This window comes from Bos taurus, chromosome 24 (assembly GCF_002263795.3).
Source record: "Bos taurus isolate L1 Dominette 01449 registration number 42190680 breed Hereford chromosome 24, ARS-UCD2.0, whole genome shotgun sequence".
NCBI classification, from domain to species: Eukaryota; Metazoa; Chordata; class Mammalia; order Artiodactyla; family Bovidae; genus Bos; species Bos taurus.
Window position 1 is genome coordinate 23,430,616 of NC_037351.1, and position 18,061 is coordinate 23,448,676.

General features: G+C 38.7%; 1 protein-coding gene across 1 annotated transcript in view; it reads right to left on the reverse strand.

Moving 5' to 3' along the window:
• Nucleotides 1–13,668: 13,668 nt before the first annotated feature.
• Nucleotides 13,669–18,061, reverse strand: part of ASXL3 (ASXL transcriptional regulator 3) — a 196,951-nt gene continuing 192,558 nt past the window's right edge. Inside the window, exon 13 of the mRNA XM_059881015.1 lies at nucleotides 13,669–18,009. The gene's annotated coding sequence lies outside the window, so the exon portion shown is untranslated. The remainder of the gene's footprint in view (nucleotides 18,010–18,061) is intronic.

Consider the following 18,061-nt stretch of genomic DNA (forward strand, 5'->3'; position numbering starts at 1 on the left):
AGACCAGAACCCTGGGACACCCATACACAACAGAAAATCAAGGGAAAATCATGCCCATCCCTCTAAACTTATAACGGCTGCTTGGGTCAAAAAAAGACCTATGCACGAATGAAAGCTTCAAGATGTAAATCTTTACAACTGACCAATCCATGCTCTACCCTTGAAAACCTCCAAAGCCACTCCCCTGATTTAGAATTAATGACCCATAGGTAATAGTCATGAGTATGATTTTCACAATCACTATCAGATAAGATCAGATCACTCACTCAGTCGTGTCTGACTCTCTGCAACCCCATGAATCGCAGCACGCCAGGCCTCCCTGTCCATCACCAACTCCTGGAGTTCACTGAGACTCACGTCCATCGAGTCAGTGATGCCATCCAGCCATCTCATCCTCTGTTGTCCCCTTCTCCTCTTGCCCACAATCCCTCCCAGAATCAGAGTCTTTTCCAATGAGTCAACCCTTTGCATGAGGTGGCCAAAGTACTGGACTTTCAGCTTTAGCATCATTCCTTCCAAAGAAATCCCAGGGCTGATCTTCAGAATGGACTGGTTGGATCTCCTTGCAGTCCAAGGGACTCTCAAGAGTCTTCTCCAACACCACAGTTCAAAAGCATCAATTCTTCGGCACTCAGCCTTCTTCACAGTCCAACTCTCACATCCATACATGACCACAGGAAAAACCACAGCCTTGACTAGACGAACCTTTGTTGGCAAAGTAATGTCTCTGCTTTTGCATATGCTATCTAGGTTGGTCATAACTTTCCTTCCAAGGAGTACGCGTCTTTTAATTTCATGGCTGCAGTCACCATCTGCAGTGATTTTGGAGCCCAGAAAAATAAAGTCTGACACTGTTTCCACTGTTTCCCCATCTATTTCCCATGAAGTGATGGGACTGGATGCCATGGTCTTCGTTTTCTGAATGTTGAGCTTTAAGCCAACTTTTTCACTCTCCACTTTCACTTTCATCAAGAGGCTTCTGAGTTCCTCTTCACTTTCTGCCATAAGGGTGGTGTCATCTGCATATCTGAGGTTATTGATATTTCTCCCGGCAATCTTGATTCCAGCTTGTGTTTCTTCCAGTCCAGCATTTCTCATGATGTACTCCGCATATAAGTTAAATAAACAGGGTGACAATATACAGCCTTGACGTACTCCTTTTCCTATTTGGAACCAGTCTGTTGTTCCATGTCCAGTTCTAACTGTTGCTTCCTGACCTGCATACAAATTTCTCAAGAGGCAGATCAGGTGGTCTGGTATTCCCATCTCTTGAAGAATTTTCCACAGTTTATTGTGATCCACACAGTCAAAGGCTTTGGCATAGTCGATAAAGGAGAAATAGATGTTTTTCTGGAACTCTCTTGCTTTTTCCATGATCCAGCAGATGTTGGCAATTTGATCTCTGGTTCCTCTGCCTTTTCTAAAACCAGCTTGAACATCAGGAAGTTCACGGTTCACATATTGCTGAAGCCTGGCTTGGAGAATTTTGAGCATTACTTTACTAGCGTGTGAGATAAGTGCAATTGTGTGGTAGTTTGAACATTCTTTGGCATTGCCTTTCTTTGGGATTGGAATGAAAACTGACCTTTTCCAGTCCTGTGGCCACTGCTGAGTTTTCCAAATTTGCTGGCATATAGAGTGCAACACTTTCACAGCATCATCTTTCAGGATTTGGAATAGCTCAACTGGAATTCTATCACCTCCACTAGCTTTTTTGTAGTGATGCTTTCTAAGGCCCATTTGACTTCACATTCCAGGAGGGTTTTCCAATCTGCCTTGTTCAGAGCAAACACTATGGTTCAATTAGAATTTGAAATACGCTATTATTCCATACAAGTGCTTTTCTATTCATTGTCCTTTAGCTTCTAAATTCCTTTTTTAAATTAGTTTTTATGGGAATATAGTTGCTTTATAATGTGTTAGTTTCTATTGTACAGCAAAATAAATCAGCTACACATATATACAGTGGAATATGGCCCAGTCTTAAAAAGGAACAAAATTGGGTCCTTTGGAGAGACATGGATGGACCCAGACAGTGTCATACAGAGCAAACTAAGTTACTTTTTGACATTGCCCTTTCATAAGCTGGGTTTAGTATTGGCCTCAACTTTGTGAATTAACTTTCAGGCAAAAGATGTCTCTGCTTTACATTTGTTGACTTAGTTCTAATTGGGCCCCTAATTGCCTGGCTTTGTGTGGAGGCCTCTCAACATTTCCCCTTTTCTTGCATTCATGTCTTTTGGGGGGGAAATAACCTTTTTACAACTCTGAAGGCAATTTCAGGTTGCTTTTCTCTCTTCTCAAAGAAATACAATAAGGAATCACTAGACCAGTACTTACTATATTTTCCTCCATTTCACAATAAATATTTCATAGATTAAAAAAAAATACATTTACTGTTATGTACATTCACTGTAATGATTAAAAATGGAGAGAGGTAGAAAGGTAGTTTTCTCCTTTTATTCCACCTGCATCATGTAACCAATATTATTTTGGTGTTTCATTCTCCATTTTTCTCCCAAGGCTTTTACTAACCTATGTAACACTGATTTACATATCTGACATTTATATTATTTCTCATTTGATATTTTAGATGTGGCTTGTTTTCTGTAATTTCTTCGCACTGGAACTGGAACTTATTCAGTACTGTCTTCTTAGTTTCCCTTCATTCTTTTTCACACGTTTTAATTTATATCATATTCTGGGGACCTTGTTCCAGCTCTCAGCAGACCTGCCAGTCCTGTTTTATTTAGCTGAACCCTTACTGAATCGCAGATGGCCATCCTCTGGTGATGTCCAAATGTAATTCAGTCTCACCCTCAACTTTTCTCTGAGAGCTAAAAGTGACTGGACCCAGTTCAGTGAGTAGGTGATAATTGTTACTGGGTGGCAATTGTCCCTTGCATGGGACTCATAGAATGTTAGCTTAAAAAGGACTCTGTTACAGCCAGAAAAAGATTCTAGAATTTGTGAAGCAAACAGTTATTAGCATGTTACTTAATGTGGATTCAAAACATCTTAGTGCTGATCTATTGAAAAAAAATTTTATTACTTGATATTATGGTTTAGTCGGTCATTTTCAGAGCTAGAAAATCACTGCTTCTTTGAGACGGGCTAATTTTTACCTACAAATATAGAGTAACTTTACTGGTCAATTAGACAGGTGAACAAAATAAAACAGACTGGGCAGCCACTGGGTGGCAGCAGAAATTTGATAAATATACTTTCTTATTGTTTTATTGTATCTTTTACTAAATAAATTTTGATAAAATTCATATAATTTGCCTCTCTAATGCAAATAAACATATTCAACTATGAGAAGAGAAAACTTTAAAACATTAAACCTTATGACCCATTATTGTTTGAATATAAAAATTTAACATTACTCAGGATATATGGATGGATATATGTTGTGTTCTTTTTGTAGATGGATATATATTGTTTTCCTAATAATTAAACATTGGCATTACTTTTAATAGCTTTAAAAATCTGCTAACAGAAGTTTTACATATTCAAAGAAAAAAATGTTGAAAAATTCAGAAAAGAGAAAGAATAAAATTACTCAGAATCTCCAAACCTAAATCAACCGTTGATAGTCACTTACTATTATTGATTTGATCCTTTTCAATATATGGTAGTTGGTTTTTTCAGTAATAATAATATCTATTCTTACATTACACTTTAAACTGCTGTCTTTTTTTTTCATTTAATATAGTATGAATTTTTTTCAACTTTTGCAATGTTATATTTAGTTAGTGAACATATTCCCTCATATGCTAGGATAATTTATAACCAATTCCTTATGTCAACTACTTACCAATTTTTCTAATATTTACTCATATTGATAGTGAAGTTAAGTGAAAGTTGCTCAGTCATGTCCGACTCTTTGCAACCCCATGGTCTATACAGTCCATGGAATTCTCCAGGCCAGAATATTGGAGTGGGTAGCCATTTCCTTCTCCAGGGGATCTTCCTATCCCAGGGATCGAACCCAGGTCTCCCACATTGCAGATGGATTCTTTACCAGTTGAGCCACAAAGGAAGCCCCAAAATACCTGGCTTGGGTACCCTATCCCTTCTCCAGGGGGGGTCTTCCCAACCTAGAAATTGAACTGGGGTCTCTTTCATTGCAGGCGGATTCTTTACCAACTGAGCTATCAGGGAAACCCCTGCTGCTGCTGCTGCTAAGTCGCTTCAGTCGTGTCCGACTCTGTGTGACCCCAGAGACTGCAGCCCACCCATCCCTGTGATTCTCCAGGCAAGAACATTGGAGTGGGTTGCCATTTCCTTCTCCAATAGGGAAACCCCTAACTGTTGCTAATTTTGAAAGCTAGATACCTGATGATTCTCAGCCTTCCAATGTGAGATAATAAATTAGTAATTTATACAGTGAGAGATCCTGGTGCAAGGTGATCAGAAAGTCTGATCAGAATTATTTGGATGGGTTCTAAATCAGAAGTCCATGGCAAGACCCAGACTTCTGAAGTTTTTAACAAGCTACTGGAGCTATTTAAATGCATACTAGCATCATTCATACTCTAAATAAAACTATATAGTTAGAGGGCCTCAGTAATACTGCTAACAGGAAATGCACAAGCTTGGAGGCTTTTACATTTCACTTGTTTCCAGTTCTTCCTATATTAAATGGAAATGATCCTAAGGTTAGCGTGAAGTCAGTTGAATTCTGGTATTTATCAAGAGCCCATTTCCAATTAAAATGCAGGGTTTGGAGACTCTGTGGGGAAGAATATGCCTCTTTGAATACCAGAGGTCATGTATCTTGAGTGCAATATGCAACAAACATTATGCTAAGCAGTTTATATGTATTGTTATCTCTGATAACAAATTTTCCAGGTTACATGGATAAGCTCAAATAAAGGTTCAGATGGATTAAGTACCTTAACTCAGGTTATACTGTTTGTCAATATCAAATGTCTGAATTCAGAGAAGTCATTCTGGTTTCCATGACCTGTATTCCTTCATCTCTAGGACCCTGTCAGTCTATGTACACGGAAAGGTGCCTGTACAGGCAGGCAGGTAAAGTTTCTTCCTGGTTCAATAAAAGGTTGAAAGTGAAAGTCGCTCAGTAGTGTTCAACTCTCTGTGACCCCATGGACTATGTAATCCATGGAATTCTCCAGGCCAGAATACTGAAGTGGGTAGCCTTTCCCTTCTCTGGGGATCTTCCCAACCCAGGGTTCAAACCCAAGTATCCCGCATTGCAGGTGGATTCTTTATCAACTGAGCTATCAGAGAAGGTCTTGCATGGTTACTGCATGCAAAAAAAAAAATAATAATAATAAAAATAAAAGGTACTGCATGGTTATTGCTCTGTCTCCTCCCCATGCTGTTTTCAAATGACAAATGAATACTTCAGAGCTGATGACTGAGAGGCAAAAATCATTCTTTCGACTTTTTGTGAGCCTTTGCGTTTTAGATAGAAGTATCATCAATTACAGGTCAGAAAGTAGTGTGCATATAAGGTGTTCCAGCAGACAAAAACATATCCCTGCTGATGGGGTTTCTTTAAAATTTACATCTACTCATAACAGGATGGGGGCTGAGACAGAGGAGCTAATTCTGGAGTAGTTCATGCGCATTGACACATACTCAGAACTTCACTTTTACAATGGGTGTGGCCTTTGGACACAGAGGGTCCTTTCCAGGTGACCTAATTTACCTTTCCTAGTGGCTGAGATGGTAAAGAATCTCCTTGCACTGAGGGGGACCTGGGTTTGATCCCTGGGTTGGGAAGATCCCCTGGAGAAGGGAATGACTATCCACTCCAGTATTCTTGCCTGGAGAATCCTCAAGGACAGAGCAGCCTGGCAGGCTGGGGTTGCAAAGAGTCAGGCATGACTGAGCGACTTCACTTTCTACCTTCTCTACAGTCCAGCTCTCACAACCATACGTAACCACTGGGAAGACCATAGCCTTGACTATACAGACCTTTGTTGGCAGAGTAATGTCTCTACTTTTCAACACACTGCCTAGGTTGGTCACAGCTTTCCTGCCAAGAAGCAAATGTCTTCTGACTTCATGGCTGCAGTCACCATCTGCAGTGATTTTAGAGCCCATGAAGAGGAAATCTCACTACTTCCTTCTTTTACCCCTCTATTTGACATGAAGTAATGGGACCAGATGCCATGAACTTAGTTTTTTCTAATATTTTGTTTTAAGCCAGCTCTTTCTTAGCTCTTACTGGTAGTATTAGACCTAGCAAGGCACTAGATGATATGATATAAGATGCCATTTTAATATCTTGCTTGGAAAATAGATAAGACAATTTTTAAAGAAGTCTACTAACATGGGCAAAGGGAAAATATTTTAATAATTTACTGAGAAAGTTATACTTTCTTCTCAAGTTGGACCTTTGGAAATAGCTGATCCCATCACGATGAAGAGTCTTGATAAATGGAAGGCCTAGAAGTTCATTATTCTGCCATTTATAAGAGCTTCCTCTTCTTTGGGAGCTATTCAGAGAGTTAGGATATCTACATGTAAATTATCTACCACAGCACAGAGACCTGGGGTGTTACATTGGCTTTTGCCTACACTTTGAAGGCTCTCCATCAGATGAACGCCCACGTGGCACCCTCCTGCACCCTCATACCTGCTTCAGTTCTCCACTCCACTATGGCCTTTGTATTAGCTTAGGACACCACAGTGATAGACCAGGGACTGATGGCTTAAGCAACAAAAATTTGTTTCTTACAGTTCTGAAGGCAGGGAAGTCCAAGGTCAAGGTGTTGGTGGATTCGGTTTCTGGCTGAGACCTCAATTCTTGTCCTGCAGATGCCTCCTTCCTGCTGTGTCCTTACATGGCAGACAGAGAGACAGACAACTCTAACCTTTTCTTACATGAATACTAATCTTACAGTATCAGGCCCCACCTTTATGACCCCCTTAAACACTAATTATCTCTTTATATGACCTATCTCCAAATATAATCATAATTAGGGTGAGAGTTTCAACATATACATTTGAGGGGATGCAATTCAGTCCCTGGCACTTTCTCAGTGAGGCCTTACCTGGGAAGTAAAAGTGAAAGTCACTCAGTCGTGTCTGACTCTTTGCGACCCCATGGACTATACAGATCATGGAATTCTCCAGGCCAGAATACTGGAGTGGGTAGCCTTTCCCTCCTCCAGGGCATCTTCCCAATCCAGGGATTGAACCCAGGCCTCCTGTGTCACAGGTGGATTCTTTACCAGCTGAACACAAGGGAAGCCCGAGGCCTTCCCTAGGAACCTATCTACATTTATGACCTCTATGCTATAATACTCCTTATGTCCTTATTAGGCTTTGTTTTCCTTCATGGCACTTTCTACTTTCAAACATACTGTATATATGTTCAACTCTTTGCTACCTGTCTCTCCACACCAAAATAAACATTCAGGGATTTGGGGATGTGTATTCATTTAGATACTTGTAGCAGCCATGACAGAGCCTGGCACTGAGAAAGCCAGTACAGACACGGCTGTGGCCACGGGTGGACTATTCTCTCAGATGCACAATGGGGCCTGTTAGAGATGCCAAAGCAGATGAGATACTACAACCGGCTTTTCAGTAGGGGTCAGTCCAGTGATAAATGTAGGGCTCACTGTAGATGAATGAAGATCTCTAACTGTAAACTTTAATGCAGGACATGACCAAGAAGGAAAGGAGAAATCTGTGTTGTGCACACTCTAAAGGGAGCCATCTGCTTCTCACAGGGGATCTAACCTCTTTGGATTTGCATAAATCTATTTGCTAAACTAGGGCTTAGGAAATCAGATTTCCCATTATTAAAGTTATCATTCTTAGTAAATTTATGTTATATTTATATCAAATCTCTGTGCTGAAATACGTTTTAAATATCCATCCTTGCAGGTAAATTATACACATTAATAGCCCCACAACAACAGTTAAGGAAATGACCATGTATAAGAATAGCCAAATGCCTGGTGCAGATTTTCTTTTCTGATAAATTAGTTTGATATTCATTTCTTAAAATAAAAGAATGATTTACTTGATCTGAGCCAGAGAGCTTTTTAAGTCATCCTGAATTTTATTAAGCTTGCAGAGCTATTTGTGTGTGTATGTGTTTTATTGGAGTATAATTGCTTTACAATGTTGTGTTAGTTTCTGCTGTACAGCAAAGTGAATCAGCTCTATGTAGACATATATCCCCTCCCTCTTGAACCCTGCCCCCCTCCGACCCATCCAGGTCATCAGGGAGTGAAGAGCTGAGCTCCCCCTGGCACATGCACATTAACGTGTGTAAAATAGCTAGCTAGAGGGAAGCAAAGGTATTTTTTAAGCATCAGCTCATTCACGTGAATGTAGAACTGTAGGGAAAATAATCTCTAACTTCATTTTCCTCCTGAAGTCTGAAGAATGTTATTGACATGACTATTATTATGACTGTGAACCCAGAATGCAGTGAGATGCTGATTTACCTTCGCTGGTGAATCATGCAGGGAACGGAACCACAAACCTGAAGCAAACCAGACCATCTGTGCTGTTTTCTCCAGATGAGTCGAATTTGGTGACCAATCATTCTCCAAACAAAGGGCGTCTCTTTCTTTTCATCTTTCTCTTTTAAGTGAGAACGGGTAATTTCTCCAATACAAGATGCACAAATGTAGTTTGCTTCTCATACTACATTGCCTAAATATTTTGACTCTGCACCTAGATAAATTAGCCAATAAATTATGACTTCAAAGATTTTGCTCTTTGAAACTTCAATTCTCTCATTATTCCTCCCATCCACATCCATGCTGTTCTGGGAAATAAGATGCTTCCTGGAAAGTTACATTTGAATGACGTTTTCTAAGGAAATTCCTTCTATCTTACGACAATGCTGAGGCACAAAACACTAAAAAAATGCTTGGTAACTTTATATTTCTTGGAGAATCAAGTCATAAGTAAGAACTTTTGTCTCCTATAATTCAATAGCCGGTATAGCAATGTGGATCAATCAAACGTTCATTCATTGAATGTTGGATGGGGCTTGGAACTGGAAATGCCCAGTTGTTAGAATCCCCTTACAAGTATTGTGGGTCAAGGAGGAAGCTCTGCTCACCTTCAGTGAGATGACACACTCTTGGGTAGAAAAGGAAGTTAAAGCATCTCATTTTGGAAATAGCAAAATGCATGTGTTCACACAATCTAACCTCACAAAGAAATTGTTACTTTGATATGTCTTCAAATAGTTGCTTAATAAATACTTAAAATATTAGCTTGCCAGGGGGCTTAAAGAAACATATTTATGAGTAAGAAGTATTAAAAGACAGCTTGGCCATAGGGGGAAGACGGTAAGTCAGACACTGAATACAGTGTGAATAATTCATTCATGTTCTTACAGCAGTGGTGTAACAGACAGGGGGACAGAGGCCACTGGGGCTCCTGAATATTTTTCTCTATATGGTGACAGTTAATCACTGATGTTACCTGGGCTGGAATGAGTGGAGCAGTAGGACTCAACCAACCAAGACTTGCTTGGAAAAATACTGGTGATGTTTATCTCTGGCACTATGTCCTGGGGTTATCTGCTGACTGCCTCTTCTGTGCTCTTTCATTTTCCCCAATGGTCAAAATAATTCTCTCTTGTGATCACCAGCAGATCAGGATGCTTTTATTCCTCAGAAGCACTGGGGGTTCCCTGACTTCAACCCAAACCTGCATCTTGCATGTGCAGGACTTGCTTTTTGTTTTCTCATCAGAACCCTACTGAATCGCATGAATAGTCAGAAGTAAAGTCATGTCCTTAAAGAAATAGCCCACATTGCAATGTATATCAGTGCACTGCTATTTTTTGTAATACTATTTGACTTTTTAATATAGGAATATGTGTTACATTCATTAAAATAAAATTAACAAGTATCACCAACATTGGCTACCACATGGTTTTAATATGTTCTAATGTTTACAAAGTCCGTTGTCAATATTACCAATATCCAAACAAGTTCCTAGAGTCATATAAAAAGGTCTTGGGGACACGGCTGTGAAATGTGTAAAGCACTGTACACCTTGCAGAGATCATTAGCAGGAGGACTGATACGGCTGAGTCCTGTCCAAGAGAAACCACTGGGATGCTGACACGGAAGAGCGTGTCCTCTTTCCCAGTGGGATGGCCCTGAGGCTTTGTCATTTATGAGCAATGGATGCCCTTGTGGAGGTTTCTTTCTTGTCCAGTTGCAATCTTAAATGGCCGCATCCACTCAGTTTACTTTCCCCACTGCACCTTGTACATGTCTTGGCTACACTCTTGCCATAATAAAATTACTGATCATCTTTCCCACTAGCCCATACTTTTTAAAGATTTTGGGATCCTCTGTTTTCCCTTAGTAGCCTCAGTGCTCAGCAGTATAGGTAGCAGCCATTGTGTTTCATAGATAAATACGAGGATATGCTTTGGTGAAGAGAATTTATAAAATCTTCATATTCAGACCATGAAGGCTAAAGATTTGAAAAAGATTTATTACTAAGAGAATCATAAGTAGAAAACTGAAACTGCAGAGTGTGGTGTCTTCAATTACTCCAAGTTTTTGCCAAGGAAAGCTTTTTGGACAAGAAAGATCCCATGGGTTTCCAACCTCCTGGGTACAGAGAATAGACTGTCGGATGGTTGTCAGAGGTTGGTAGAGGGAGGTGGGTGAAATCGGTGAAAGGCACAAAATTCCAGTTAGAAGATAAACACCCATTCCAGACTTCTTGCCTGGAAAATTCCATGGTCAGAGGAGCCTGGTGAGCTACAGTCCACGGGGTTGCAAAGAATCGGACGTGACTGAGCACACACATACAAGCCTCGTGGATCCAAGGTACAACATGTGACCATACTTAACAGCACTGAATAGCATGGTTTAAAGATGATTAGAGAGTAGGTCTTCAAAGTCCTTATCAAAAGAAAAAAATTGTAACTATGTATTATGATGGGTATTAACTCTATTTCCTGTGATGATCAATTTAAAATATATTCAAATATCAAATCATTAACTAAATATAAATACAAATTCAAATATTAAATCATTAACCTGGAACTAGTGTGTTATATACCAATTACACCTCAAAAACAAAAAAAACCATTTCAATGTCAGAAGATGAACAAAAAGAAGCTGTTACCAATCTCACACTGCTTTTCTCTTGGTCAAAAAGTATCTTGTAGGCTCCAACTGACCCTCTAACAATGAAGAAATTACAGACATGAAGATCAGAGATAATGAGCTATCCATAAAGTCCTACTCTAAATGTAGTTTGGAAAATGTTTTCGAATTATTGAATTTTTTAAGATGCCAACTCATTTCCCATAGCTCTGTTTTCCCTGCAAATATAAAGACTGTTTTACCAAAAATAAAGCCAAAAAACCTATGTGATACAAAAAAAGTCTACATTGAGTTCACATGTTAAAGCAAGAGGAGGTATAAAAGCTATCAGTGACTTCTATTTAGAAGCATCAAGGAGAACTTCCCCACTAAGCCTTTCAATTTCTCATTATGAGATTTAAATTCATCAATTGGCAAATGAATTTTATATTACAGGAAGAAATGTTTTTAAAATTTCTATATAAATGGACATGCATTAAATGCTACTGCTTCTTCATAGAAAAAGAACATCCAGGAGAAACTCCTATGGTTCCTACAGTCACTGCTGCTGCTGCTGCTGCTAATCACTTGAGTCGTGTCCGACTCTGTGTGACCCCATAGACGGCAGCCCACCAGGCTCCCCCGTCCCTGGGATTCTCCAGGCAAGAAGAGGCCAACCTTTTCCATCAAAAGCCAAATGAATCAAGGAAATAAAACCATAGCTCTGCACTACCTCCACATTCTCTCTCCATTAAAAGAATGAGGATTTGAAAATTAGCAGTTTTCTGAAATAAAACCGTAATATGAAACCATAGATACATTTGGATCAAAGGTGAAACCTACTTTACATGTACCATTTAACTAGCTTATGAGAAATCAAGACACTGTGATAAGTACCCAGAAAAAGAAATGATCTTACTTATCTCAAGTGTCCAGGACCTTCTGTTGAAGCAGCAGGTGTTCCCTCCTTTAGACAAATTGCTGTTTATGGAGGGCGTCCACCAAACACGGTACTGTAAACAGCAAAAGGGGGAAATGCCTGGACTTTTTTTTGTGTTTGGGTTAAAGCTCACCTTTGAACCATCTCTAAATAATTTCCTTAAAAAAAAAAAAAAAAACACACAGATTGTAGGTGGAAATTTTAGCTAACTAAAAAACAAACTTCCCCATAAACGCAATGGATATATGAAGTATAAATGCTAACTATTGATAAAAGCAGATTCAGGGAGTCCCTTTGTTCACAGAACTTATCTTCAGCCAATCTTCATCGATTTGTTGTAATAGGACCATCTCTTTTTGTCTGGTATCAGTTTGGATTGCCTATGCTTTGCAGAATTGCTATGCTGCAGATATATTCACTATATATCTGCAGAATTGCAGATATATTCACTATCAGCATTACTGATAGGTATAAAAATGGAATATTAATATAGCTGAAAAATATAAAATATAAATATAATTATAAATAATATATATAATAATTTATATAATTATAAATATAAATATATTTTAAATAAAATAGCAGAAAAAAAATCAACCTTTGCTTTGTAAATCCGGGGACCCTCCTCCAGTTGGTGAGAATGTATGTAATTTATTGACTAGCAACTGGAGAAAAGTTTCTGCAGATAACAAGACTGCGTTCATTGGCCAACCTAGACCTCCAGATTAGCTGTGACACTGGAGGACTCCAACTTCTGATTTCTGTTTCACTGTGGATAATGACGTGTGCTTTGAACTTGAAGTAATAAGTTCATGCCAACTGCACCCTGTCTTCAAAGAAATTCACGGTGACACACTTTCTAGGAATGATGTTCAACTGTATCCTGCAGGAAGAAGTCCAAAACTCTTGTAACAACTACTCTCCTGGCGAGGTTCTTTCTAAATAATATTTAAGAGCTTGTTGAATCACTGGGTAGATCATTTGTTCTCAGATAAGGTCATGATAGATACAAATATGTGCCTTAGGTCCGAAGAGCAACTGTTACTCCAATTAGGTCACATTAATATATTAAGAATAAATATTTATATGAAAATTGCTTAATATACCTATTATGAGAATAAGTGAATTAAAACATAATCAGGTAAGTTTCAAGAAATGTCACGTTAGAGAATGCTTGGTGGTTCAATTTTCCGTGATGAATTTTGGAATAGACGATGCCTGGGGAGTAACGCAATGAAAACAATAAAAGAAAAATTCCACAATGCTAAATAAAATTAAGAAAACATTCTGTAACACTGTAATAGAAAAAATAGGACGAATAAGGAGTGCCAGTATTATAGTGAAAATAATTTAGTGTCAATTACAAGTATTTATCTTCCATCGCCTTACTTGAATGAGCTGTATTTTCATTACTATAATCATTTAATCTATGAGAAGGAAGAAGCATGTTTTTATTTTCCTCCAAAAGTAAACATCCTTTTTCGCCATCTGGTGGCTAAGGACCGCATTTTCTGTGTAGATGAAAACAGCCGAACTCAGATTTAACCAGCTAATTATGTTTAATGCTTTCAGCTTCATCTTACTGTAAAGATATGCATATTTCCTTAACCAATGTAAATACAACTGAGGCAATTTTGTTTTAATGGTTCAGAGCATTTTATTCATATTAATCTGTCTGTAATATTTAATGCAAGAGAAGGAAAACTAACCAGCAATTATTTTAGAAAAGAATTTTGAGAGGTAATTCATTTTGAAAGTTAAATATGGTAGTAACAATTTGTTTGACTTACCTGTCTTTTGGTATAAAGAATTAACAATATTTGTATGAAAACAAGAAGATTCAAATATATTTTTAAATAAGCATAATCGATATGGTTAATTTCAAAGAGGAAACCTTTGTAGTAATAGTTACAACTGTATGTTGAGAATTCACCATGCCAATGAGGGTAGAAATTTTAAGAGTATACGGTTTGTTCTCCTTATAAACTTTTTGTTAAGTAAAATTTTCAATGTATTTATTAGTACATTTTATGTGTATGTATATTAACCACCTCATTTCATTAAAAATTTAAAATTCATATTAAAAATTAGAAATGACAATAATTTAAGGTTGAATTTCTTTATTTTCTCCCAGAATATTTTAATATTGAAACCCAAATCATTACTTTAGAGAAAGGGAAAAACAGAAACATGAAAAGACAAACATTTCATTTAACTTATGGTATCGTGAGCAGTCACTTTTTTAGGCAACACTTTTTTCTTTGTAGAAAAGAAATAAAAAACAAACAGCACCATTAAAGAATGCATGATCCCTGAATTCTAAACAAAACACTGCCTAAAAATTGTTTCAATGCTTGTTGCACTCCGTCACATTTAGTCAGGTATCAAAGCAAGCATAACAGTATTAAATTGTAGCAGTCTTACTGATTCAACTGCTCCCCCTTCTGAGGATTTTACACACCTTTTCTGAGTTTTTCCTGTGGGAATAATATATTCTTTGGTAGAGGGCTGAAGGAGGGTTGGACTTTGCTGTATGCTGATATAAAATGTCTGTGTACGTTCCGGGCCTTTGCCCCCAAATCTGTATTTGTCATGCATGTTATGTTTGGGTTGATTCACATTTTGCTGTTACACTGTAAGAGTAATACCGCCTTTTAAAAAAGGCATTAAATGGCTAATGTCAAACAGATGTAAACATTCAGAATACTGACCAAAGGGGAAAAAAGGGAAAAAAAATACACACACACACATTAAAAAAGTATACTGAAAATATGAGTCAGATTAGGTTTCCATGAAGCCAGGGGGAAAAATACAGCAGTACAAGAAAAATTATGGCAACCAAGTAAAGCACTTTCTTTGAAACATTCATGAACAGTACAAATACAACAAAGTTTTTTCTACAGTCTAAATTATTCTGCAACTATCAAAGAGAGTACAAAGCGAAATAGTATGTGCTATAAAAAAAAGCAGCTCCTTTAAATTATAGTAAAAATGCTTTTCGTTCGCTTTACAGTGACAAAGCATGAGGACTGAAGACAAGATTTTTTTTCTATTCAGTGACATTTTGGCTACATCGGCCCCTGACAGTCTGGTGAGTTCCTTTTCTAGGACTCTTCACATTGTTCTCTAGAAACATGGACAGTGACTCTGGGCTCTGCGTATTCGGTGGGCTCACTCCCTCCAGGCTGCTAGCCCGGTGCTGGCCTCCACACTACAGAGCAGATACGACCCTTAACTCGGCTTCAGTTTCTGTCACCTGGGATTTGACCAGACCCAGGAGGAACTGGGAAACCAAGGCCACAGTAACTTCCCCTTTAGAAATTGTGCGAGTGTTTGTAAAGGCCACGGGGCTGTAGCGTCTTGGATCCTTACTCTCGGCTGCCCTGCAAAGCACCATACGCACCAGCTTATGTCCATTTTGAAAGAGTAAGACTCTCCAGCTCTAGAAGTCAACTAAACCTTCCACAGCGCATCCCCAAAACACATACCACCACAAAGTCTTTATAGCAACGAGGCTCAACCTCATGGGTTTGTTTTCAAGTTTGTTCCTTCAAACTAGACCTTAGCAGGGAAATAGTCTATGTAACTATGGTGCTCAGGTCTCCAATATTTCTGCTATTCTCACTTTGGGGAAGGAAAAATATTTTCATTCTGAAAATGACTCTTGCATGAGAACGTTCATATTAACATGCCCATTAGCTACCTAAATGTCTTTATACAACTTCAGGCAGATGTATATCATATAGGAGAGGGATCAGGGAATAGCAGTTTTCTTCCACCCCTGGTTTCAAAAGTGCTACTTAGGGAAATGCAACCTTTGTGAAAATAATTTAAAAAAATTCCATGATAGATGTGCAAGCTCTGTTCCTGATATGGATATCAGAGTGTCCAATCACCAGGATAACACACATACTAAAATTTGCACATTATACCATGGTAAACATGTAGCAAATAATATACTCCATTTGCACACAGGCAGATATCAGTGGAAATCAGGACACTAAGAACTTGCTCACCTAATCCAAATATACTGGCTTTTGTATATACATTAAATGGCCATTCATAACATATCTGACCTATGTTTTACTTGTGAATTTTTCTTTCCATCTTTCGAGCGCAAAGCTTTAATTCTTTAGTAATATAAACCATATGCAAACACTGGGAATTTAAACAAGGGCAAAAAAAGAGCAAGGGCAGAGAAATATTATGCTCTTTGGAACAGAGTGATAGAATCCACATGTGATCAGCAACTGATTCTCCAAACTTACCATGTGAAAAATGAGAAAAGAGAGAAGGACACTTTTCTTTATTCCCAGTGAGTAACTTGCGGGCAATGTTTCACAATAATGGAACTGATAACGAGCTCAGTATCATATCAGCCTCAATTGTATCTCAAATGCAGAGTGCAAAGGTTCTGTAGACCAGAGTTTCAACTAGGTGTCAGTTACTAGGGTAATGTTGAATCTGCTGGTGTGGACAGTATCTGACACTGGTAGAGGAACAACTAAACTTGGAGGAAGGTGGTGGCATGCAAGTATCTATGTTTTAGGGGTGCCCCTATGTGAGCGTGCCCTTCCGAACCAACATCAGAGCCAAGCAGACCATAGAGACCCACTGATGAGGATACCACTCAAAGCCCCTGGTGCAGAGTGAACTAAGGATCCGCTGGAACTAATGCTGCCTTTCTTGGGAAGGGCTGGTTAAGTGCATTGCTAATATTCTCAGCCATTAATTCTGTTAATTTTAATGTGAAAAACAGAAATGACAGCAACTGAAGCACTGAACCTCGGCCACGGAGGTAGGCCTTATTTGCTTTGATTTCTTCCTAGGTATCTTTCACTATCAGCAATTTGTTAGTAAAAATGACATCTCTATCACTTAATAAAATTTGGCAACATCACAGTCATAAATATGGAGGGAAAAAAATATGCCATGGTTGACTACTATAAAAAAAAAAATTGCAAGTTTTTTTTTTATCCCCAGGAATGTAATTTCCACTCATTTTAGTCGATTTTTAAGACGTAATTTAAGGGAATGTCAAAAGTTAACATTGATTAGGACGATCCCTTGTGAAAATAACTGTCATTCTTACCCTGAATAAAGAAGATTCCCCCCCACGCCCAGATTTTCTACAGTCACAACCGACCAGTGGGTTAAAGGTACTCCGCATTTTGTGCTCTGTAATAGGAAGTTACAATGGACATGGTGTTTGTTCTTTCATCTTCCCACAATGTGCATGTGCTTTTGAACTTGCTTTAGGGAACAGAGCCTGCTGAAACTACAGCTGTCCTCTGGCACGAGGGTGGCCGAAGTACATGGCATGCAACTCAAATACTCGACGCCCAGACTCTCGGCTAAACACTGAGAACAGTTGTAAGATGCAGTATCCCTTTTTCAAAAGTAGTTCCACTACCCCAAATGTGAAGAATGCACTGAATTCACCTGAGGGTGGGGGGAAACCAAATCGTGGAACACCCAGAACAATTCTAAAGGACTAGTTCAGAGTCAAATGCAATTACAGAGATCGTGACTCAGGAGGAAAAAACTCGTTTGGAAAAATGTCAACATTTCAGCCTTCTGGAGTCCCTTTCGCCATCAATGACACTTTTAAAAAGAAATGGCCAACCTCTGCAGAATCAGAAGTCAGAATGCAAGGATGTCATCAATAAAGGGCTATGATTATTTCCCCCCATCTCAATATCCAGTAACTGTATGAGAGTGAATAGAATGGACCGATATTTACATCATCAACCCATCTAGGTATGTTTGCGTACACAGCATTTTACTTGTTTGCTCTGAATTTTAGGGCATCTTTTTTCATACTTGCTCTTAGAAGCCACGCACAAAGCTCTGAAATCCTCTGGGCCTCTTACAGTCTCAGGTGTCAAGAGGTTTGAACCAGACTGCTGGGCAAGAGGCCCACACTGTAATTTCAGGTAGAAAAGACATTTCACTACGATGTGTGTACCATGTCCAATGCAGATCCAGGTAATCTGCCCATCTCTGAAAAGAGTCAAAAGGGAGGAAAGAGAATAAGGACAGTGGAGTTCATTAA